This window comes from Gorilla gorilla, chromosome 7 (genome assembly GCF_029281585.2).
Source record: "Gorilla gorilla gorilla isolate KB3781 chromosome 7, NHGRI_mGorGor1-v2.1_pri, whole genome shotgun sequence".
NCBI lineage: Eukaryota > Metazoa > Chordata > Mammalia > Primates > Hominidae > Gorilla > Gorilla gorilla.
In genome coordinates this window covers 146,797,292-146,822,256 of record NC_073231.2, presented here as the reverse complement: position 1 = coordinate 146,822,256, position 24,965 = coordinate 146,797,292, and the positions used below count along the sequence as shown (strand labels likewise).

The following is a 24,965-nucleotide window of genomic DNA, read 5'->3' as shown; positions in this document are numbered from 1 at the left end:
AGTTGGATTAGAAATGTGTGAATAGTGAGTTGTAAGACAATCCCTAAATCGTGCTGTCATGGTGAGCCCTTAGTTGAGCAAAGCAGGAGAAGCAGGGCGGCTGCAGAGCAGTTGTTGAGATATGAGCATCAGGCAGATTCGTATTGTGTTCTGGAGTCTGCACTGGATTGGTTCATACTTGATGTCAGCATTATTACATGTAATTTAGGGATTACAGACTACAGATAATAGCAGTCCCTGCAGAGATTTGATGAACTTGGTAAGCTGCTTCATATGGAGCAGAGAGAACTTAAGAGAGTGAAAATGGGGCAATCTGTAAGAAAGTTTCTTCTTTCCTGTTGAGAAAAATTGTGACTTCTATTAAAGGCAAAGTGTGATGAGGCAAAGATATAAAAAATGATGGAATCTAGCAGGGGCATAGAAGTCAAAAGTGAAAACCTAGACTGGTTAAGATATCACTCTCAGAATTTCAGGCTGGGGCTAATTGTAATTCCAAGGTAGGAAAAAAGCTTTGAATCTACTTTGCCTAGGTCATGGCAAAGTTTAGGTGACAAGTTTTGTTTTCTGTTTGGAAAAAATAGTATTGGATCCTAAGGAATTGTCTTGAGAAATCAGATAGCAGAAATACCTTAGTTTAAGTGCATGTTGTCAACATGTGGGTTAATTTTAAACAGTACATGGTTGATTATGTGGTTGGCAAAGAGCTGATGTATTTGATTTACATCTATCCTATGAGTTTGCCTTTTTGACCATTTTATTGGAAAGCAAACTTTTCTGCTGTTTTTTTTTTTTTTTAACGTGTGTATGTGTGCCCCTTTTACTCTTTGCTTTAAGTAATCTAGAATTTTAGGGGTATATCTAAATTTAGGATCCAAAGCTTTTACTTTAGAGATGAGTAAATAACCCAGAAAAGTCAAATGACCATTTGATGGAGAATCATAGGTGAGCTTACTCTCCAGCCCCATCCAAAGGTCAAGCCTGGTGTTTGCTGTGGGTCAGGGTCCCCAGGTAAACAAAGACAGCTTTATCGGGCTTCCAAGAGCTTAAAGATTACCTCCCAGGATCTGGGCAAAGGGCCAAACTTTTCTTTGAGCAAGGTGGTTAATCCTTTATTGCATAAGCCCTAGCAAAGCAAATTATTATTTCTGTCATTACTAGGGAGTTCAAGAAATTATTATTGCTCCTAGATATAAGATATGTTGTAACCACATACAGTAACATTTACCACGAAACTGAGAAATTAGAATTTCTACACACAGGTGAGGATGTCTCCAGAAGTGTGTCATACTTGACATCTGTTCTAACATTTCTATCAGGGATTTGAATAAAGAACAGGAGTCACACTGGGAGACAGCTCATTTTTAGAATTTTAGATTTTTAAAATATTTTGACAGGTGGTAATGAAGTGGTAAAATCCATAGGGTGAAATTTGTCAGCAATAAATGTAAAATGGCAGACTTAGTTTAAAAGGAAAAGCAACTGAGAAAGCTAAAGCTGGACAAAACGTGTCTTAACTCTACCAGTGTGCGGAAGACCTGGGAATCTAGTAGACTAAAACAAGGATCGGTGAACTTTTTTGTAAAGGGGCAGATAATGAATATTTTAGGTTTTGCAGATGAATAGGCAAAACAAGAATATTATGTAGGTATTTAAATAATGAGAGAAAACAAATTTCCACAAATTTTCATTGACTGAATTCAAAATATAAAAACAGTAATTGAGGCTGGGCGCGGTGGCTCGTGCCTGTAATCCCAGCACTTTGGGAGGCGGAGGGAGGCAGATCACTTGAGGTCAGGAGTTAAAGACCAGCCTGGCCAACATGGTGAAACCCCGTTTCTGCTAAAAATACAGAAGCTCGCCAGGCGTGGTGGCGTGCGCCTGTAGTTGCAGCTACTCGGGAGGCCGAGGCAGGTGAATCACTTGAACCCAGGAGGTGGAGGTTGCAGTGAGCCGAGATCATGCCACTGTACTCCAGCCTGGGTGACAGAATGAGACTCCATCTAAAAAAAATTAACAATTATTTATTAATTAAAATAATAAAAACAATTGAGCATAATTAAAAAAATACAGGTCTAATGAGAGGAATGGATTTTTTTTTTTTAGGGGAGGAGGTGGATAACATTTGGCTAAATTAGAGTTTGAACTTAGTGTTCGCTATTATCAACATCAATTACAAGTGTTCATCCCTTAATGCTAATCTGCAAGGAGATTTTACATATTTTATCTTTGAAAAATGTCTTAATCCTGACAGGATACATTGAAATACTGATAGCAGTTCAGGAGCATATTCATTGCTTAGAAGGCATTTATAGAATTCTATTAGGTTCTCCTTGATAATTGCCTTCTAGCATGTCATTGCATTGCAGATTAATCACTTCCTATTGGTGGTTAGATGGAAGCACCTCAATTGCACAGTTAAATGGATTTTGAAATATGTAAATTTTCTTTGTACTTGCATCGGAGTTTGAAAAATGCTACTGGAATGTAGTTTGAACCCAGAAAATATATCCACTGCAAATTTGCACAGAATTGAAATCTTGCTTTTTGTTTTAACTTTCACATACGAGAAGTATATAAAGAAGCTTAATGCAACTTGTGATTCAAATGTTAGCTGTCATTGAAATGACTTTACTGCAGTATAAATTCCTCATATAAGTACTGTTTTCCTTTGTAAACTTAAATTGAATCCATTAAGAAACATCAAGTCTGTAGAAAAAATTGATTGCAGAGCTATTCAGTGTTTGGTAACAGTGTTAACTGAAGGAGGCTCTTTTAGAAAAATTTGAGTCTTGACTCTTAAGGTCATAAAGTTGCAATAAAACCTACCACTGTCCATTTAACTGCTGTGTGGTAGGACAAGTCAAGATACTCAGTTTCTATTTCTGACAAATTCAAGGAACTGACAATGGTTAAGTCTACAAGAGCTAATGAAGTTCACTGTGGATGCTACTGGTCCAATAACACCTGACAGATTTAAATACTTTCTACATAGTACTTGCTGATGAATAACCATAATACTTTCATAATTTTTGTAAATTTGTGCAGCAAATCATTTTTCTGCTCCCCATATATTTTTACTATCACCAGTTGTTATCATTGCATCTTAGTAGATTCCACTTCAGATTGTACTAAATTAGTGTTTTCTCAGCTTTGAAAATATTCTTATTTGTAGTTCCACACAGACTATTCTTAGAGACTAATTTTTTAGTTACTTCAAGATTGGCATTGACTCCTTGAATAAACAGTTGAGCAACGTCAACAACCAAGGAAAATCATTCAAAAATTATTTGCCTTGTTTTTGACTGACATTGATGTTGTTATCAGTATCCTCAACTCTTTGAGCAACTGTTCTTATTGAAAAGCTTATAGTCTTAAGCAAGTTTTTTTGTTTTTTGGTGTGTTTTTTTTTGACATATTTCTTTGTCAGTTGTAGTCAGACATGTTGTCTGTTGTAGTCAGACATGTTGTAGTCAGACAACTTAACATGGTTAAGTTATCCACATAAGATGGAGGGCCATTTAGGGTTTTGAGCAGAGAAGTGATGACATCTGATTGAGATTTGACTTCATCTGCAATCGGATTGAGATTTGACTTCATCTGCAATGTTGAGGATAGGCACCAGAGCAGCAAGGTTAGAAGCGGGGGACCTGTCAGGTGGCTGTTGAGTTCATTTGAGTGAATGGTGATGATGGCACAAGTCGTGGTGATGGTGGAGGATGTGGAGCAAAGTGGACAGTTTCTTGGCAGATTTGCCAGGAAGAGCTGACATTATTTGCTGACAAGGTTGAACATGGAGTGTGAGGAATAAAAGAGACAAGGATGACATCCATTGCTTTTTGGCCTGGACAACTGGAAGGAGAGAGTTGCCAAGAACTGACATAGAGAAGAGTGTGTAAAGAAGGTTTGGAGGAGAAAGATCAATATCTGAGCTTTGAAATGTCTCTTGGACATTTTTATTCGCTTAAGTGATGTTTCACTTCTCTGAGGATCTAGAAGCTGGTCCCCAGCATAGTGTATCCATGAGGATTTGCTCAGGAAAAGAGAAGCTGCTCTAGGCACTTTTTTAAATACACAGAATTATAGTCCTTCACTACCGTTGGAAGGGTTGGAGAATTGAAGGTCAAGGAAGCAGCTGTTTACAGTGTGTACTTCCCAGGAGCTCATCTGAGATGGGCAGAGGTCTCAGAATTGAAGCCTCTGCTGCTGTGGTTGAAGTGGATGGTTCTTGGAGTCTCTCCGAAGCTGCTGGGAATTCCTAGTAGGAGCTGCTCTATCTAGGTCTTAGTTTCAGAAGTAGGTGAGTTATTTTTTTCTCCTAGCACATCAACCTGCAGCTGCCTCCAGAGGGTAGTGTTCTCTTTTATCTTACCAGTCTTGCACGAGTTGCCCTTATTAGTTGACTCTAACCCTGAGTTGTAGCAGGAAGGGGTTTGCAGGAAATGTAGTTCTGGCTTCCCTATGTCACACAGGTGAATATAGAAGGTGGTAATGATGCAGAATTGACAACAGTCTAGCACAACAACCAGGCAACTGGATTTTCAAGTTGGGATTTTAGAAGAAATCTGAGCTACAGTTAGCATAAAGGTAGCTTTTAAAGTGAGCTTGCCTAGGAGGTGAGCATAAATAAGAGAAAGGACAGAGTCTTGGGGAACTCTAGAATTAACAGGTTTGCAAGAAGAGGAAGAACAGCTGTAGAGACTGGAAAGAAACCACCTGTGAGGTAAGAAGAAACCCAGGAGAAGATGGTGTCCTGGAAAGCAAGAGAAGGGAAGCAGGAATAATTACCTGTCAGTTGCAGCTGACAGAGGAAGTAATATCTAAGTATTGACCATTGGATTTAGCAGTATTGAGGTCATTGGTAATCTTGGATAGAGAAGTTATGGTGGAGAGGTGAGATAAAGGGAAGATAATTAGTGATAGCAAGTATATTGTGTGTGTGCTTGTTTATAGGATTATTTGTATAATAGCTGTTTTAAAGTCTTTGTGAGATAATTCTGACCTTTGTGTCATCTCAGTATTGGCTTGTCTTGATTTTCTTTTTCTATGGGAATTGAGGTTTTCCTGGTTCCTCCTGTGCAGAGTAAGTTTGGATTGTATCCCCGACTTTTTGGATGTTATGTTAGGAGGAGACTCTGGGTCTTGTTTAAATATGCTGATTTGGTGGTGGTTTGAATTCTATTCCTCCCTCATCCACCTGCTACTGTTTACTTTTCAGAGTCCTCAAATAGCTTCTGCAGTTACTCTGTTCAGGCTTTCTAGTTGCTTTCAAGAGGAGTGACAGGGTGCAATGTGCTTATTTTTCCTTATCTAAACCTGAAGCTGTTCACTTTGCAAACTGCTTCTGTTACTCAGGTAATGGTCACCAGTTTCAGCTGGGCCATGATGCTCAAATGATTTTGCGTCCCTGATCAGTTACCTCTTGCAGCCCCCATGGGAGTTGCTGCTCGAATTATTTCTTGAATTTGGCTTATAGATAGATCCTTTTTTTGGTATCTGTTCCCATAGAGTTTCTTTTGGTGTTTTTCTCAGGTAGACAACATGGCCCTTACCATATATCATCATAGCCATTAGTTTTCTTAAGTATGATGGAAGAGTTGTCTTGTGTTGAATGTATTGACTATGCCTATTGATTAGTTTAAGTAGAATAATGTCTCTTTGACATTTTAAGCCTTTCACACAATATAATTTTGTGGGGATATTTTTTACAATGCAGAATAGAACGGTGAAGAGCACAAGCTGTAGACAGATTTTTGCTTTGCATTCATATCTGATCCTTGCTCCCTGTATGATGTTGAGCAAGCTCCTTAACCTCTCTAATCTGCTTTTTCTCTTCTGTTTAGTAGAGATTATTGTGAATTGTAACTCTTTTGTAAATGTGATATATAGTTCTTAGTGCTTGGCTAGTCATATAAATAATTAAAAACGATTTTTTTTTTAGGGCAGGATCAACTCGATGTTCGTAAGTACAGTTCCTAACAGTATAGTTATTTCTACTGTGGGAATTTAAGGGCTAATCTTCATCATTCCCTGATTTATATTGATCTAAAAACTGGAAAACAGTTTATATTCGTCATTTGCTATGCATACAAAATGGGCAAGTTATTACTGTTAATATTGGTTTTTTAAAATTCAGTAATTTTACAGCCTCTTTTCTTTTAGGGTATTGGTTTAGTCAGTAGCTTAGTACCAGGTAGATGGCAAACCGTGTACTAAGCATCAGTGCAGAGATAGTGAATGAGACACAGTATTCCCACCTTTGAGCAGTGCCAGGCTAGTATTAGAATATTTTTGGCTAAAAAATTATTTTGAAGCATAAAGAAGCTTTTGTTTGCTCTGGTGATTTTCATAACATATTCACATTCTTAATGTATTTTTGGTTTTTCAGAAAGTTACTTCTGGCCTGTGTTCTTTCAGAATATAGGTTGCAGCTTGTGTTAAGTGCAGGAACTATCGACAGACTGAGTTTAGAGGAAGGGAAAATCGGTATAAAGTGGTTGTGTATTTTGAACATTGGGGAGCTTCATAGATGAGTTAAATTGTTAGGATATGGATTAAGAAATGTTGGGTTAGGCCAGGCGCGGTGGCTCACGTCTGTAATCCCAGCACTTTGGGAGGCCGAGGCGGGCAGATCACGAGGTCAGGAGTTGGAGACCAGCCTGGCCAACATGGTGAAACCCTGTCTCTACTAAAAATACAAAATTAGCTGGGCGTGGTGGCAGGCCTCTGTAATCCTAGCCACTCGGGAGGCTGAGGCAGGAGAATTGCTTGAACCTGGGAGGTGGAGGTTGCAGTGAGCGGAGATTGCACCGCCGCACTCCAGCCTGGGTGACAGAGAGAGACTCCGTCTCAAAAAAAAAAAAAAAAAGAAAGAAAGAAATACTGGGTTTGAGCCTTATTTAGCACTTAGCATCAGACAGACATTTTCTTTTCCAGGGGCTCATCCTACTTGTTCAATTCCAGCCAGATAACTTATAATTTGTCAATATGTCATATTGAACATTACTCAGCTGTGGTAAGAACTTTCTGTCATGCTTGCTTTGGAAAGCCCAGATCATGTTTATTGTTTTAACAATATTATGTAGTTAATTTGGGAAGCAAGAATAGCAGCATGATTTTGAGTGCTGATAAACCAGTATTTGAATCCCTGGTCTCTCCCTTCTTTGCTGTGTGACCCTGGAAAACTTAGTAACTTCTTTAAGTCTGTTTCCTTGTATGTAAAGTGGAAACAATTATAGTAACCAGTTAGGGCTGTGAGGAGTAATGAGCTAATATAGACACTCCACACACATGAAGCTGCTATTGTTATGATCAGGATTGTTATTTGGAGGTAGTGAGAAAAGAATGATAGAAGGCTGGCCAAGTTGGATTGTGCATTGAAATGAGAACATTGAAAGCAAGGTGGTGAAAGGAAATATTCTACGTGATAATGAAGCACAGGTTTAGTGTGGTATGGAAAATTTTAGTTTGCAGGTTAAAAGGGAAAAGGGTTCAGAGCAGCCTAAGCATCTATTTATACCTATCTTAAAATACACTCATTCATGCACAAAGGGTAGGGAATATCCATCTTAAAATATCTTCAGAGTTGAGAATGTGGAGATAAACATGTATATCATTGTATAATAAGCCAACTTTAATTTTTCTGTATCCATCTGGAGAAAAAGAATTTAAGACTTTTAATTTTATAATTTGAGAAATAGCTACTTTATACTCTGAACTAGTTCAGATTTTTATACTTATATTTTATCAGTTTCATAGTTACAAATAGATTTCTGTTCTTAGTAAAGATGGATTAAATCATGGAATAAGAAGAGTTAGGATTCAACATGCATTAAGTTGTCTGTTGCTAAAACAGGATTCAACATGCATTAAGTTGCCTGTTGCTAAAACAGTAAGTGGGCAGTAAGCCTAGTGTTGATAGAATGGAGGCTTGTAACTTGCTTAAATTCTCCTTTAACTACATAGAATAAAACATAAAGCAAAAAGCGGTTATCAGAATGTGGCTGAGGTACTCAATGCCAGTGTATCCATTCATTTATTCATTAAGTCATTCATGCATCATATAAATGTTTATCGATAATCATGCGCTCTAGATGCTGTTTTAGATAATGGTGCATACTGTTGGGTATACAGTGGTGAACAAAAAGTAGATGTGGGGAGTAACTGGGATGGTTTGTCTTCACATTTAATGAAGAGAAGAAAACCAGTTCCAAGAGTGTCAGAATAATTCAACAAGTGATGTTTTTAGGTTTACACTCCTAATAGAAAGGAGGCAGGAAAGGCAGAGTGCATGGAAAGAAGAAATGCTTCCAACTGCAACCAACTGGAGCTTTTTTGACCTTTACTTTGGTTTTAATTAATAGTGCTTAAGTTGTTTACCTGGTGTTTAGGTCCTGAGGCTGCAGAGCTGAAAGAGGTTGTCACTGTCCCTAGAATCTTTCTCTTTTTGAGATGGAGTCTTGCTCTGTCACCCAGGCTGGAGTGCAGTGGCGCGTTCTTGGCTCAGTGCAACCCCTTTCTCCTGGATTCGAGTGATTCTCCTGTCTCAGCCTCCCGAGTAGCTGGGATTCCAGGTGTGTGCCACCATGCCTGGCTAATTTTTGTATTTTTAGTAGAGACGGGGTTTTGCCATGTTGGCCAGGCTGGTCTCGAACTCCTGATCTCAGGTGATCCACCCGCCCTAGCCTCCCAAAGTGCTGGAATTACAGGCGTGAGCCACCATGCCTGGCCTAGAATATTGTTGTTTACTTGGAGGAGGAAGAGACTGACAGAAAAGGCAAAATTTTAATGGCCTCTCTAGTAAGCTTCACCACAAGATTCCTTTGGGGTAGGGTCATGTCTCTGGTACCGTGCATGTCCAATACCTTGTGCAATGCATGGCTTGTGTCTGTCACTTAATAACCTATATTGAGTGAAGAAATGCTATGGAGTGCAGGAGAGGGGCATCTAATCTGGGGTGAGACGGAGCAGCCCCTACCACATGTACATCAAGTTGAGCAATGGGAAGATGATCTAGGTAGAAGGAGCAGCAGATGGCATAGAGATGTGAGAGAAAGTACAAGTTGCTCTGTAAACTGACAATAGTTTATAGTTTTGCCAGAGTGTAGGATTCATAAGAGACAGTGCTGAGAGACTTTAGACTAGAGAGTTAGACTTGGCTTGACAATTAAGGGTCAAATAAAGAGTTTGGATTTTGTTTTCTTTAAAAGTAATAGTGTTTTTTTCTAAACAATAGAAATCAGGTTTCCTAATGCCCAGGCTGACACTCTTCATATTACATGATGCATGCAATGTCAAAAAAGGATTATTAGGTCTTAGGTTCCATATCCATTCATGATAGCAGGACCATCAAAATTCTGTAAAGCCATTGGTGAATGTTCTGTCTTTTGGAGAGAAAGAGGATATAGGATAAATACCTTTTTTCTTGGGAGTAAAGAATTTGTAGTTGAAACTCATTAAGGGCAAGCAAGATCTGAGTGTCTTTGAATTTTTGTTCCTGGAATGATGCCAGGAATGTATAGCAGATCTCTGTACATGAATAAATGAAAAAACCTTTCTTTGCATTTGCATATACTGTTGCTAGCATTATACTTGGTTCTGAAAAGTAATAGTTAAATGAGAAATGGCCTCAGTGGCACATGCCTGTGATCCTAGCACTTTGGGAGGCGGAGAGAGGCCAAGACGGGTGGATCGCTTGAGTCCAGGAGTTTGAGACCAGCCTGGGTAATATAGTGAGACTCCCCTCTCTACCAAAAAAAAAAAAAAAAAAATTACCTGGGGCTGGGGGTGGTGCCCACCTGTGGTCCCAACTACTTGGGAGACCGATGTAGGAGAATCGCATGAGCCCGGGAGGTTGAGACTGCAGTGAGCTTGATCGCATTGCCACAATCCAGCCTGGATGACAGAGTAAGACCCTATTTCCAGAAAAAAAAAAAAAGAAAAGAAATTAGCTGGGCACGTGATGGTGTGGCTGAGGGAGGCTCAGGTGGGAGGATTGCTTGAGCTCAGGTGTCTGAGGCTACAGTGAGTTAGGCTCTCCTCACTGCACTCCAGCCTGGAAGATAGAGCAAGACCCTGTCTCTTAAAAAACAGGCAAATTATTGATTATAGTTAAGTGGGCTAAATCCTGTGGTAGAAACAGTCATGCATAGGGTAGTGCATCCACATCAGTCTTGGGTGGGAGGAGGGTCATGGAAGGCAGATTTTTGGTTGCACTTGAACTGAACTTTGAAGGATGATTAGGAGTAAGCTGGGTGGGGGAAGGGAAGAACCTTCCAGGCAGAAGGACTGGCATAAGTAAAGGCTTGTTTGTAAGAAATAACATGGCACATTAAGGGAAGTTGAGGTTGTTCAGTATGATCCTACCATAGAAAAGGAATGAGCAAGTGATGGAAAATGAGATAGGAAGCTAGTGGTTTGGTTATGTTCTTTCCTTCTCCCTCTTAACCCCCCTAACCCCCCTCAAGTTCTCCTCTTCCCTGTTCCCCCTGGAATATTCTATTTGGAATGGGATGATGAGAAATACTGTGAGGAGGAAGAGGTAAAGGCTTAGAAGGTATGCTTTGATGCCCCAGATAAATGTCAGCAGAATAGGGAACACAGTTGGAAAATTGCTTTTCAAAGCAAAGAATTTCTAATATCCCTCAAAGTAATGAGAGCTATTGAAGACTTTTGAGCGGTTGACATAATTTGTTTTAGGAAAGGTCACTCAGGTAGGTACTGGTGAAGAAGTTGAATTGAAGGGGGCACTGTAATAAAGAAAGTAGATCAGTTAGGAGGTTTTGTTTTGCTTTTGTTTTTGCAACACTGTAACTTGAACTAAATGGATGGCCATGGAATTGGAGAGCAGGGATCTTAGGGGTGAGAGATCAGTGAGGTGAAAGAGTTAGATTGGGCAACTGGTCATGGTTAAGGGCAGGATTTTTGGGGTCAGACACCTGAATTTGATTCTTAGCTTGGCCTTTTATTATTATGTGACTTTGGAAAATTAGATAACCTTCTAAATCTGAACTTCCGGAAATGTGTAACAGGAATAATTCCTTGAGAGGTTATTTTGAGGACTGAGTACTCCTAAAACTCTTAGCACAGAGTATAGCTCGTGGAAAGAATTAGTTAAGAGGAGATGCTATTATAAGCTGTTCATTGTTATAGGGTATATATTTATAGGAGGAAGAACATATATAGGCTGTATTAGAGGGAGAGGCAAGGCCTTAAGGTTCGTGCGTGTTGGTATCAGTGGTCTGTTACAGGGCTGAGGAAACTATAGCAGGTGGGCCAAATCTGCTTTTGTAAATATGTATTTATTGGGATGCATTCAAATTGTTTATATATTGTCTATGGCTGCTTTTGCACTGCAAAGGGAATGTACTTAACACAAAGAATAGGGTCCCCAGGAGAGCACTTAAAGGGCAAGCAGAGGAAGCCTAGGTAGGTTGGGTGGGGGGACCTACAAGGGCCAGGAAGTCTGTAGGATTGCCATGAGTGAGGATTGTCACTAATGCTGGGAAAGGAGAGTGGACATTCTGTGGTTTTTTTTTTTTTTTGTTATTTATTTTTTTTTTTTTTTTGAGGGAGTCTCGCTCTGTCACCCAGGCTGGAGTGCAGAGGCGTGATCTCAGCTCACTGCAAGCTCCGCCTCCCGGATTCACGCCATTCTCTGCCTCAGCCTCCCAAGTAGCTGGGAGTAGCCACCACACCCGGCTAATTTTTTGTATTTTTAGTAGGTTTCACTGTGTTAGCCAGGATGGTCTCGATCTCCTGACTTCATGATCTACACACCTCGGCCTCCCACAGTGCTGGGATTACAGGTGTGATGACTGTAGAGTATGCTCGAGCTGCGTGTCCTATACAGGAGGCCCCTCAGGCCCCTCACAGAGTATGTGTGTTTGTAATAGGCATAGTAGACTGATATAGCTTTTGGCATTGCTGGATGCTTGTACACAGTTTTCTTTAGCTCTTTACTATGGGACTGCTGTCTTCATTGCCACACAAAGCAGCAAGAATTTGTTGAAATGAGTAAAAATAACCACATAATTTTTTCCCTCCCTCCCTCCCTTCCTCCCTCCCTTCTTCCCTTCCTCTCTTCCTTTCTTCCTTCCTTTTTTTTTTTTTTAAATTTTGAGACAGAGTCTTGCTCTGTTGCCTAGGCAGTGGTGTGATCTCAGCTCACTACAACCTCCACCTCCTGGATTCAAGCGATTCCCCTGTCTCAGCCTCCTGAGTAGCTCCTGGCTAATTTTTGTAATTTTTTTAGTAGAGACGGGGTTTTGCCATGTTGGCCAGGCTGGTCTTGAACTCCTGGCCTCATGTGATCCACCTGTCTCTGCCTGGGATTACAGGCATGAGCCACCACACCAGGCCCAGATATTTTTGAGTTTAAAGATACTAACTCAATAAATTGCAAAAGAGGAGGCAGTTTTCCTAAAACACCACCACTCCAGTTGGGTTGTATGGTTGAAGGAATAAACCTCTAAATGAAATCTTTAAAAGAATTAAACCTATAAAAGAAACCTTTGCTTTCTTTTATCTAAAATTTCCTTACCAGGCTTAAATCATTGCCTTTTAAAAAATGTGTACTATAAGTACTTTTTGTTAGGTGAGCTCTCTAGTATTAACTTGGTGAGACTGATTTGTAGTATCAAATCTTTTTTTTTTTTTTTGAGATGGAGTCTGGCTCTGTTGCTCAGGCTGGAGTCCAGTGGCGCGACCTTGGCTCACTGCAAGCTCCACCTCCCAGGTTCATGCCATTCTCCTGCCTCAGCCTCCCAAGTAGCTGGGACTACAGGCACCCGCCACCACGCCCGGCTAATTTTTTTGTATTTTTAGTAGAGACAGGGTTTCACTGTGTTAGCCAGGACGGTCTCGATCTCCTGACCTCGTGATCCACTCTCCTCGGCCTCCAAAAGTGCTGGGATTACAGGTGTGAGCCACCACGCTCGGCCTGTAGTACCAAATCTTAAAGGAAACTTTGCATTTGGAATTTGAAGTTTTATCTGGAGATTTGGTATGGTTGCTGAGTTATTTTTAGGATTAGATACATTTCTTGGAAATAGCAAATGTAATAACAAATTGTGTGGCTATATAGTTGGCTGTTTGATACCATCCATAAGCTTAGCAAAGTGTGGTGTAGTTATTTGCCTGTCTTCGAGGGAAATAAATGTAAAAGGCATGGATAACTTGCTCACAGTGCCCAAACTTGCTCTAGTGATAGAACTAGGACTGGAATTCAGGTTTCTTGAATTTGATTTCAGATGTCTTTTCTATATATCTGCTGCTTTTCTGACTTTAAAGTACATTTCCAAGGAAAAGTGCTCTTTATCTATAAAGTACTTTTTTATTTTTGAGACAGAGTTTCGCTCTTGTTGCCCAGGCTGGATTGCAGTGGTGTGATCTCGGCTCACTGCAACCTCCGCCTCCCAGGTTCAAGTGATTCTCCTGCCTCAGCCTCCCGAGTGGCTGGGATTACAGGCATGCACCACCACGCCTGGCTAATTTTGTGTTTTTAGTAGCGACAGGGTTTTACCTTGTTGGTCGGGTTGGTCTTAACTCCTGACCTCAGGTGATCTGCCCACCTTGGCCTCCGAAAGTGCTGGGATTACAAGAGTGAGCCACCGCGCCCAGCCTATACGATACGTTAAAACACAAGATTTGTGAAGTGTTGATTCTGTATGTGGCAATGAACAATTTTGGTAGTTCACCTGATAGTCATTCACTATGAGATCATGCTTTCTTTACAGCCTGGTGTAAAACCATTGATGGATTCATCCTAGTTTATCTTGCCTTGATTACTTATTCTTTTTTTAAGGGTTAAAGTGGGCCAGCCGCGGTGGCTCATACCTGTAATCCCAACACTTTGGGAGGCTGAGGTGGGCGTATCATTTGAGATCAGGAATTTGAGACCAGCCTGGCCAACATGGTGAAACCCCGTCTCTACTAAAAATACAAAAATTAGCTGGATGTGGTGGTGCATGCCTGTAATCATGTAGCGCATGCCAGCTACTTGGGAGGCTGAGGCAGGAGAATTGCTTGAACCTGGGAGGTGGAGGTTGCAGTGAGCCGAGATCGTGCCATTGCGCTCCAGCCTGGGTGACAGAGTGACACTCCGTCTCAAAAAAAAAAAAAAAAAAAAAAAAAGTTTAAAATTGCATTTACAATGTGTTTTTTTCCTTCTAATACAATATATGTTCATTGTAGAACATTTAAAAAAATACTGTACACAAAAAATAATTGCTGGTAAATTGTATCTCTCAGGGATAACCACAGGTAGGTTTTTTTTGTTGTTGTTGGATTTTTTTTTTTCCTTTTTGAGACAGAGTCTCACTCTGTTTGCCCAGTGTGGAGTGCAGTGGTGTGACCAGGCTCATTGCAGCCTTGACCTCACAGGCTCAAGCAGATCCTCCCACCCCAGCCTTTCAAGTAGCGAGGACCAAAGGCATGTGCCACCATGCCCAGCTAATTTATTTTTTGTTGGAAAAGGAGGGTGGTGGGGGGCAGGCAAGGGGGAGTCTCTCTGTGTTGCCCAGGCTGGTCTTGAACTCCTGGGCTCAGGCTGTCCTCCCACTTTGGCCTCCCAAAGTGCTAGAATTACAGGCATGAGCCGCTATACGTGGGCCACAGGGAAGATTGTAAAAGATCCATTTAGGCCTTCTTTATCCCTTGGTGATAATTCATATATCTTTTTGAAAATCAAAAATGTAGATATAAGTATATAGATTATATATAAAAGTCCACCATTTCTGAGGGGAATGGATCACTCTTACACTACTTTTTTTTTTTTGAGACAGAGTCTTGCTGTGTCGCCCAGGCTGGAGTGCAGTGTCGCAATCTCCGCTCACTGCAAGCTCCGCCTCCTGGGTTCACGCCATTCTCTTGCCTCAGCCTCCCAAGTAGCTGGGACTACAGGCACCCGCCACCACGCGTGGCTAATTTTTTTTTTTTTTTTTTTTTTTTTGTATTTTTAGTAGAGACGGGGTTTCGCTGTGTTAGCCAGGATGGTCTCAATCTCCTGACCTCATGATCCACCCGCCTCGGCCTCCCAAAGTGCTGGGATTACAGGCGTGAGCCACTGCGCCCGGCCTACTTTTGTTTAAAAAATATATGTGTGTGTAACCACATTCAGCTAAAAAATGATTGCCAGCCTTTTGCTCCCTTTTCCATAATCTTGACTTCTGTGACAGTCATTTCCATTAAAAAAATAATTTTACTCCCTATTATGTGTCTTTAAACATTAGGATTAGCTTTTGTGTAGTTTTAAACTTTATAGGAATAGAATTACACTGTATATATTCTTTTGTGACAATTGATCTGTGACAAATTGACATTGTAGAGCAACAGGGAAGAGAGACTTTTTCAATAAATGGTGCTGGGTCATTTGAGTATCCATATAGGGAAAAATAATAATTTGCTTCACACAATAAAAAATAATTTCAAGTGGATTTATAGATATGAAAAGATTAAATAAAACTGGTATAACGGTGTTTAATAGAAATATATTGTGAGCCACATGTGATTTTAAAATTTTCTAGAAGCTAAATTTAGGAAAAACAGATAAATTAATATTTTATATTTAACCCAGTAATGCTCAAATACATTTTAATGTGCAAGTAATTTAAACATTATTAGTATATTTTATTTTGGGGGGCAAGGATACTATAGTTTTAGCAATTCAGTGTGTATTTTACACTTATGTCTCAGTTTGGCCTAGTTACATTTCAAGTGCTCCTTAGCACGTGACTAGTGGGTACTGTGTTGGAGAGCATAGTTTTGGAGGATAATGACGGATAACATCTTATTATCTCTGGACACAAAAAGCAACCATAAAAGAAAAATCGATGAGTTATGCTACATTAAAGTTAGGACATCATATTCCTCAAAAGACATTATTAGGCTTGGCATGGTGGCTTCTGTAATCCCAGCACTTTGGGAGGCCACAGCAGGAGGATTGCTTGAGTCTAGGAGTTCAAGACCAGCCTGGGTAACATAGTGGGACCCTGTCTCTACAAAAAATTTAAAAAAAGAAATTAGCTGTGTATGGTGGCACAGACCTGTTAGTCCCAGCTACTCAGGAAGCTGAGACAGGAGGATTGCTTGAGCCCAGTAGGTTGGTGCTGCAGTGAGGCATGATCACACCACTGTACTCTGGCCTGGGTGACAGAGTGAGACACTATCTCAAAAACAAAAAATTAGTAGGAGAGTGAAAGGCAAATTATAGAGTGGGAGAAGATATTGGTAAATCATAATTCTAACAGTTTGCATAAAAAATATGTAACATGTCAAGAAAAAGGTAGTTAACTCATTAGCAGGATGGACAAGAGACTTTGAACTGCTATTTCATGAGAGATAAATGAAATAAAATCTATCACTGTGGATTTGTCTTTTTCTTTTTGTAATTCTGTTTTTGATTTTTATATATGAGTTGCTTAACGACAGGAAATGCATTAGGTGATTTCATTGTACAAATGTCATAGAGTGTACTGAGCAAATTTAGATGGTAGCCTACTGCATGCCTGGGCTATATGGTATAGCCTATTGCTCCTAGGCTGCAAAATTGTACAGCATGTTACTGTACAGAATATTGTAGGCAGTTGTAACACAGTGGTAAGTGTGTGTGTATCTAAACATAGAAAAGGTACAATAAGAATATGATATAGAAGATTAAAAAATATACCTGTATAGGGCACTTACATGCATGAATGGAATGGAGCTTGCAGGACTGAAAGCTGCTCTGGGTGAGTCAGTGAGTGTGTGGTGAGTGAATGTGAAGGCCTAGATTATCACTGTACACTACTGTAGATTTTATAAACACTGTACACTTAGGCTATACACTAAGTTTATAAAAATATTTTTCTTCAGTAATAACCGTAGCTTACTATAACTTTATAAACTTTTAAATGTTTTTAAACTTTTGGCTATTTTGTAATAACACTTAGCTTACAACAGAGGCACATTGTACAGCAGTACAAAGTGAGCCCCCTCCTGGGCTCAAGTGATCCTCCCACCTCAGCTTCCCAAGTAGCTGAGACTACATGTGTGTGCCACCATGCCCAGCTAATTTTTTCTGTAGAGATAGGGTTTCACCATGTTGCCCAGGCTGGTGTCAAACTTCTAGACTCAAGCAATCCATCTGCCTCGGCCTCCCAAAGTGCCAAGATGATAGGAGCGAGGCACCGCACCTAGCCAGTATTTTCTTTATATCCATATTCTATGAGCTTTTCTGTATTTTTTTAAAATTTTAATTTATCATTTCATTTGTTTGTTTGTTTGTTTTTGTGATGGAGTTTTGCTCTTGTTGCCCAGGCTGGAGTGCAATGGCATGATCTCGGCTCACTGCAACCTCTGCCTTCTGGGTTCAAGCGATTCTCCTGCCTCAGCCTCTCAAGTAGCTGGGACTACAGGCATGTGTCACCATGCCCGGCTAATTTTATATTTTTAGTAGAGACAGAGTTTCTCCATGTTGGTCAGGCTGGCCTTGAACTTCTGACCTCAGGTGATCCACCCACAGCCTCCCAAAGTGCTGGGATTACAGGTGTGAGCCACGGTGCCCAGCCTAATTTATCGTTTTTAAACTTTTTTGTTAAAATGAAGACACAAATACACACATTAGGGTAGACCCACACAAGGTCAGGATCATCAATATCAATCTCTTCCACCTTTGTATCTTGTCCCACCGGAAAGTCTTTAGGGGCAATAACACACATGGAGCTGTTATCGCCTAGGTTAACAGTGCCTTCTGGAATACCTCCCGAAGGACCTGCTGAGCTGTTTTACAGTTGTTCTTTTTAAATAAGTAGAAGGTGTGTACTCTACAATGATAATTAAAAGTGCACAATAAATAAGCCAGTAACATAATTGTTTATCAAGTGTTAGGTACTGTACATAATCATATGTGCTAGACTTTTATACGACTGGCAGCACAGTAGGTCTGTTTTCCCCAGCTTCACTAAAACACGTGAGTAATGTGTTGTTTCCCCCAAGTGGCTTTTTTATTCCCTCCCCCCTTCCCCACCCTCCTGTGTTGTTCTCTGTCTTTTGTGTTACAGAATTTTCTCACATGTCTGGTATTAATTTCCTTGTGGTGAATAAAAAATTCTTTGGAAGCTTTAGCAAGTGGGTTCAGCCTTTTGACTCTGACTTTTGCATCAGGATATTCTGGATGGCCCATTTGTTGGGAAATCCCCAGCGTTGGCATCTTTAGATCTTTCTTCTTAGATGTATCAGGTTCCTGCAGGGTAAAGACCTGACTATCTGAAGTTTGAGAGGAAAGTGCATAGGGGGTAGTGGAGGAGCTGAAATGTGTGTTCAGTGACTAGATCGACCTCTGTTTTGTACAGTTGGGCAGGGTGACTTCTGTCTAAGGATGCTCTCCTTTTCCAGAGAGCCCCCAGTCTTCTGTCATGGTTGGGGAGTCCCACGAAGGCGTGGTGTTGAGGCTTTAGCTGCATCGTAGATAGTCTTCACCTAACCTCCATCATCCTTTATGCCTCCACCTTCTTTACCCCTTGTTCTGTCTGCATTTAGTGCTGCCAGTTCTGAACCTTCTCCCAACATGGCTGTGGAAATGGAATTGGTTCTTAGTGTTTTTGGCTGCTGGCTTGGTCTGGCTGCATTGGGCCTGCTGAGTCATTTGCTATGCTTCCAATCTTTTATAGTTCATTTCCCCCAAGTTTTTCTGTTTTCCTGTTTGTTCGGTTTCTATCTTCAGTGTTAGAGGCTTTTCTTATAGCTTCAAAAATTCAGTTACTTTTTCTTTCATTTCTCCCTGTCCTGTGGGTTTGGTTTTTAAATTTATCTTTTTAATATGTCTGTATTAGTTTGTTCTCACACTGCTAATAAAGACATACTTGGGACTGCGTAATTTATAAAGGAAAGAGGTTCAATTGACTTCACAGTCCCACATGGCTGGGGAGGCCTTACAATCATGGCAGAAAGCGAAGGGGAAGCAAGACACATCTTACACACGGCAGCAGGCAAGAGAGAGTGTGTGCAGGGGAACTCCCCTGTATAAAACCCTCAGATCTTGTGAGACTTATTCGCTATCATGAGAAGAACACGGGAAAGACCTGCCCCCATGATTCAGTTACCTCCCAGCAGGTCCCTCCCACAACACATGGGAATTATGGGAGCTACAATTCAAGATTTGAGTGGGGACACAGCCAAACCATATCTATGTCTTTTGTATAATTTTAGTGGAAGTGAAATAGATGTGTATATTCTGTTTGCCATCTTCCTCTGAATTTGTTAGCTAACTTTGTGTCAGATTAATTATGCCCGTTGATGTTTTAATGGTTCTTAGTTATTTCATGTATATTTCCTTCAACTAAAATATGGGTTTGAAGACAGGCCTTTTCCAAATTTGTTATTCTTCATTCAAGGTCCAGTACAGTATGTATGGTAAGCAGTGAAGAAGCTAACTGTAAGGTGGACAGTACAATAAAGCCTTGAAAAAAACTAGTGAAATAATGGTGGTTTTATTTATATATATATATATATCTCTCTCTTGTCTTTCAGGTTCTCTCTGACTGCAATGGAAAGAGGAAAGAGAAATTAGAAGTATTTTTTTAAATTGTCATTTGATTTCCTCAGAGTTATTGTGGCCTTCTGAACTGTGAGTATAATTCTCTTGCTATACTTGTGTCTTGAGATTTTTGGTTTTGTTTTTCTTTCACCTGTCTTAGTGTCTCTTTGACGTACAATAGAAATAAACAAAAGGTAGTTGATTTTGCAGGGTGGGTGAGGGAAGAAATATAAATTGTTTAGTGCCTATTATGTGTAGATACTTTATATATTTTTTTCTGAGACAGGTAGTATAATAATGGTTAATAATAACGTGCTTAGAATACTGTCTGGTACATTATAAACCCTCTAAGTTACAATTACTAATTGAATCCTCACAGTAACTTTATAAGCAAGGTTTACTGTTCTTCCCTATTTCACATTTGCATAAACCAAAATACAGAGAGGTTAAAGGATACTAAGTTATGGCCGGACACGGTGGCTCATGCTTGTAATCCCAGCACTTTGGGAGGCCGAGACGGGAGGATTGCTTGAGTTCAGGAGTTTTGAGACCAAGTGGCTGGGTGCGGTGGCTCACGCCTGTAATCACAGCACTTTGTGGGGTTGAGGCAGGCAGATCACTTGAGGTCAGGAGTTCGAGACCAGCCTGGCCAACATGGCAAAACCCCATCTCTGCTAAACAGACAAAAATTAGCCAGACGTGATGTTGCATCCAGCTGTTGTAATCCCAGCTACTCGGGAGGCTGAGGCAGGAGAATTCCTTGAACCTCCACAGGAGGAGGTGGAGGTTACAGTGAGCCGAGATCGTGCCACTGCACTCCAGCCTGGGTGACAGAGCAAGACCCTGTCTCAAAAAAAAAAAAAAAAAAAAAAAAAAATTCGGACCAGCCTGGGTAACAACAAGACCTTGTCTCTGAAAAAAAAAACAAAAAACAAAAATTGTCAGGTGTGGTGATGCATGCCTGGATCACGGGAATTTGAGGCTGCAGTGAGCCAGGATCGTTCCACTGTACTCCAGCCTGAGTGACAGAGCAAGAGTCCATCTCAAAAAAAAAGATTACTAAATTAGTAAATGGCAAAGCTGGGATTCAGATTCATTCTGGCTTCACAGTGTTGTGCTCTTGACTGGTAGAGCAGCTCCCTCCCCCCAGTCTGTGGTTTTGCTTTTTGTAGGTTCAGTTACCCAATGTTAGCTGCAGTTCGGAAATACTAAATAGAAGATTCCAGAAGTAAACAATTTATAAGTTTTAAATTGTGCGCCATTCTGAGCATCCTGATGAAATCTCATGCACTCTGATCTGTCCCACCCTGTCCCACCTGGGATGTGAATTGTCCCTTTGTCCAGCATATCCACCACACTGTGTATGCTGCCCGCCTATTAGTCACTTAGTAGCCATCTGAGTTAGGTCAGCTGTCAAGGAATGACAGTGCTTGTGTTCAAGTAACCCTTAGTTTATTTCATCGTGGCCCCCAAACGGAGGGGTAGTAGTGATGCTGGCGTATTGTTATAATTGTTCTATTTTATTATGTTATTCTTGTTAATCTCTTACAGTCCCTAATTTATAAATTAAACCTTATTGTAGGTATGTATGTATAGGAAAAACATAGTATATATAGCGCCAAGTACTGTCCCTAGTTTCAGGCATCTACTAGGGGGGACTAGGAGCATATCCCCTGCAGATAAGTGGGAATAGCTGTATCTTATTCTCATGGGTTCTAGATTCAGATATTGGTTTAGCTAGGTATATATTTCCTAACTCCTTAATTTTACTCAAATTATTTAACCTATTGAAAGCCATTTTTTTTTAATCTGACAAAGGGGATTATTATAGAATCTCCCTTTCGGGGTTATTACGAAGATGCTGTGAGATATGCGTAAGGTGTTCACTCAAAATTGTTAGCAATGATTATTTGGTGCCATTTTTCTCATTTTAATTAGCAGAAAACAGAGCCCTAGAGAGATTATATTACTTGTAATTTGTCTGTTTGTAACTCGTAGATCTTGGTGCATGTTTCACAGTTTAGAAATCATACAATTGAGGGTAATCCTACTTTGTCTTGTTTCCAAAGATTGCTCTTTCTTCTAAGTCTGGTGGTAAATTGAGGACATATAGGTTCATAGAGTATTTATAAATCTCTTTTGTGGGCATTTTGTTTATGTTGTTACAGTAAATATCTCATAAACTTGGACTTCATGGAGTCAGAATTCATGATAATTTATAGCTGTATTGAATTTGACTTTCGCAAGTGTTTTTGGAGTACGGGCCTAGGATTATTTTTTAATTTCCACATGAGTGTCAGTTCACGTCTTTCTTTGTTCTCTTTTCTCCCCCAAATCTATTTCTAGGTGTTAGTGAAGGGAAATTATGTCATACAGTTTCCATTTCTTTGCAAGGCCTAGGAGTCTGGGTCCTGTGTCCCCCTGTCCTTCACAGGCTAAGGGAGAGGAGCCTACTCTGTCCCTTGTGCTGTGCCAGATGTGATTATGTTACAGTGTGAGAAGGTCACAGCCCCTCTATTTGTGTCCCCCTATTTCCTTCCCCCTGTCCATATTGTACCTTTCTTCCTATAACAGTGCATTCTGTTTATTTGGGTGTGAGTCTGTGTGTGAGGGCAGTTTTGTTATTTCATCTCTGCTTAACCCGCAGTTAACTTTCACTAAATGCTGAATTAGGACTGTTTAACGCCTGTCACAAAATAAGTTCTCTTTTCTTAGTAGGTCTGAGCAAAAGAAAGAATACCAAATGTAACTTTTCAGCAACATTAGCTGTAAAAATATTTCCTCTTGGTATAGCAAAAGACAGTTTCATAGCAGAAATACAAAACTTACATTCTTAGTGTAATGTGCTGGGAAATGAAAGTCTAAAGAGAGGTGAGATGACAAACCAGCTATTTGTGACCCAAGAGCCAGCTCATTGGCTCATTGGAACTTAAAAAAAAAAAAAAATTTTTTTTTTTTTTTTTTTTTTTTTTAATTTTTCTTTGCAGATAGAGTCTTGCTCCATCACCCAGGCTGGAGTGCAGTGGTGTGATCATAGCTCACTGTAGCTTCTGAACTCCTGGGCTCAAATGATTCGTCCGTTTCAGTCTCCCAAGTAGCTGGAACTATAGGCACATGCTACCATGCGTGGCTAATTCAAAAAATTTTTTTGTAGAGATGAATCTTCCTTTGTTTCCCAAGCTGGTCTCAAACTCCTGGCTTCAAATGATTCTCCCACCTCAGCCTTCCAGAATGCTGGGATTATAGACGTAAGCCACCGCTTCTGGCCTCATTGGAACTTTTTAGCTGTAGGACAAAATCTACCCATCCTGGTTTGTCTTTTTAAAATCATTTGAAAATATATAAACCCCGGAAAATAACCTCATAACCAGTGTTCCTGTAACTCCCCCCCACCGCAAATTCTGGACAGATGGTCAGTCCATATGTGTAAGTCTGGCTTCCAATCCATTGAATTTCATGATGTAATGCTGAGATATAGGTCCCTTATTTCACAGAGTTCCCCTTCGTAAGTCCCTTGGGCCATTTGAGCTCCTGCAGTATGGATCTGGTTGCGAAGCAGCTAGCTTTGGCGGAGTTGGTTCTTGGTCCTTGCCTTGTTTTTAAGTGACACATTGGAAGACAGAAATTTGGGAAGGAGGTATTTTAGAACCAGAACTCTAGGCAAGCAAAGGAAAGTTTGGGAGGAATTGAGTTGCTGGGATATATATGGAGATAATTTTCAGGGTTAATGTGGCGTGGGAAGGTGGTGGACAGAAAGGAAGGCCTCCCTGAGACCCTTCTGCAAAATCCCATATTTGTGAATACAAGCATCTTTTATAGCATATGGGCACATGAGCACAGCTGAGATAGATTGGACTCTGAGGTTCTGGGAGTGTTGACTCAAAAAAAAATACATATTTTTTATTATTTATATTATTAGGTACCTCCTAATATGTAGTGGTCCCTCCATATCTGTGGGGGATTGGTTCCAGGATTCCCCCAAGATACCAAAATCTATGGAGCCTGTCTCTTATATAAAATAGTGTAATATTTGCATATAACCTATGTATGTCCTCTCATATACAGTTAACCCCTGAACAGTGCGGGGGTGAGGGGTGCCCATCCCCTTTGCAGTTGAAAATTTGTGTATAACTTTTGACTCCCCAAAACTTAACTACTAATAGTGTCACAGGATCTTTGGGGTGCCGCTTCACCAGCCAGAAATCACGGTGGCTGGTGGCGCCTTCTGCCTGAGTATTGCCCATGCCCACTGGGCTTGTTCGCCTACTCGGCTTGGCATGCTGTGCTTGGCTCACACTACAAGCCTGGATCCCACACCTGCCAAGGGCGAGCCAGGCGCAGAGCTGTGAGGGGTGTGTGGGTGTGTGAGCGTGTGGTCCAGCCACCTTGCACAGCCGGCTGCTGTAGCGGGGTGGGCAGCTCCAGGCACTGGCACAGGTGCCGGTTCTGTGCAAGGCTGCAGCTGGACCAGATGTACTGCATGCAGCCTCTGCTGTGGAAACCCGCATCTGGATGAGGGGAATGAGGTGGTGCCCGGAAGAGTGGAGATGCCAGGAACTGCAAAGCCCCAAAGAGGGTGTCATAGCCCTGGCTCAGGGATTCTCCTCTGCTCGTTGCTCGCAACATGGCAAGCCAGGAGGCCATGTTTCAGTCCTGTTTGTGTTATAGCTCTTTCAGTCCCTCCATTCGGCAGGTCTCGAGTTCTTATCCAGTGTCCAGGAAGAATGAGGTACATGGACAACTGGAGGGTGAGCAAGGTGGAGAGGGGCTTCATTGAGCAGCAGAACAGCTCTCAGGAGACCCAAAGTGGATAGCTCCTTTCCACAGGCAGGTCATCCCAATAAGTGTCCAGGTCTCAGCAGAGAGGAGACCTGCAGTGGGTAGCTCCTTTCCACAGGCAGGTTGTCCTGGTGAGTTGAAGAGACCCAAAGTGGGAAGCTCCTTCCTGCAGCTGGTAGTCCTAACATCTCTCTGAGTCTGGGGTTTTTATGGGCTCAGAAGGGAGGAAGTGCATACTGATTGGGCCATGGGCAGGCCCGGAAAAAGCACCATAAGTTCTCACTCCAGGCCGTAGACTCCACCTGTAACTGTTGGCCTGGCTCCCGGGCTTCAAGGCTGTCCCTGGCTTGAAGGTGGAATTTCATGGGGGACCTGCCCCTTTCTATCCAGGAGCCTTTCTGCCTTCTCCCACCATCAACAAGCCATCCATGGCACCTAGGCTGTTCATGACGAGGTGTGCCTGCAGGCCCACACTGAGCCACCCTCAGCTCCCCCTTGGCCTTCCTCCTGTGCTTGTCAGTGCCCAAAGTCTGGAGTGGGCCAGGGCGGCAGGGGGCTGGTGTGTCAGCACTGCCTCGAGCATGTGCATACTCGGCCAGGTTGTGACAGACTCAGTCTCAGCCACAACTTTGCTCTGCCCTGGAGTGGGCTGGGGAGAGGCCAGGAGCCTGTGAGG

The 24,965-nt window shown here is 41.3% G+C and overlaps 1 protein-coding gene across 10 annotated transcripts in view; it reads left to right on the top strand.

Moving 5' to 3' along the window:
• PTK2 (protein tyrosine kinase 2) overlaps window positions 1–24,965 on the top strand; it is a 340,227-nt gene that overhangs the window by 27,007 nt on the left and 288,255 nt on the right. For all 10 annotated transcript variants that reach the window (XM_055349579.2, XM_055349577.2, XM_055349578.2 and 7 more), the window contains exon 2: window positions 19,504–19,600. The gene's annotated coding sequence lies outside the window, so the exon portion shown is untranslated. The remainder of the gene's footprint in view (window positions 1–19,503; window positions 19,601–24,965) is intronic.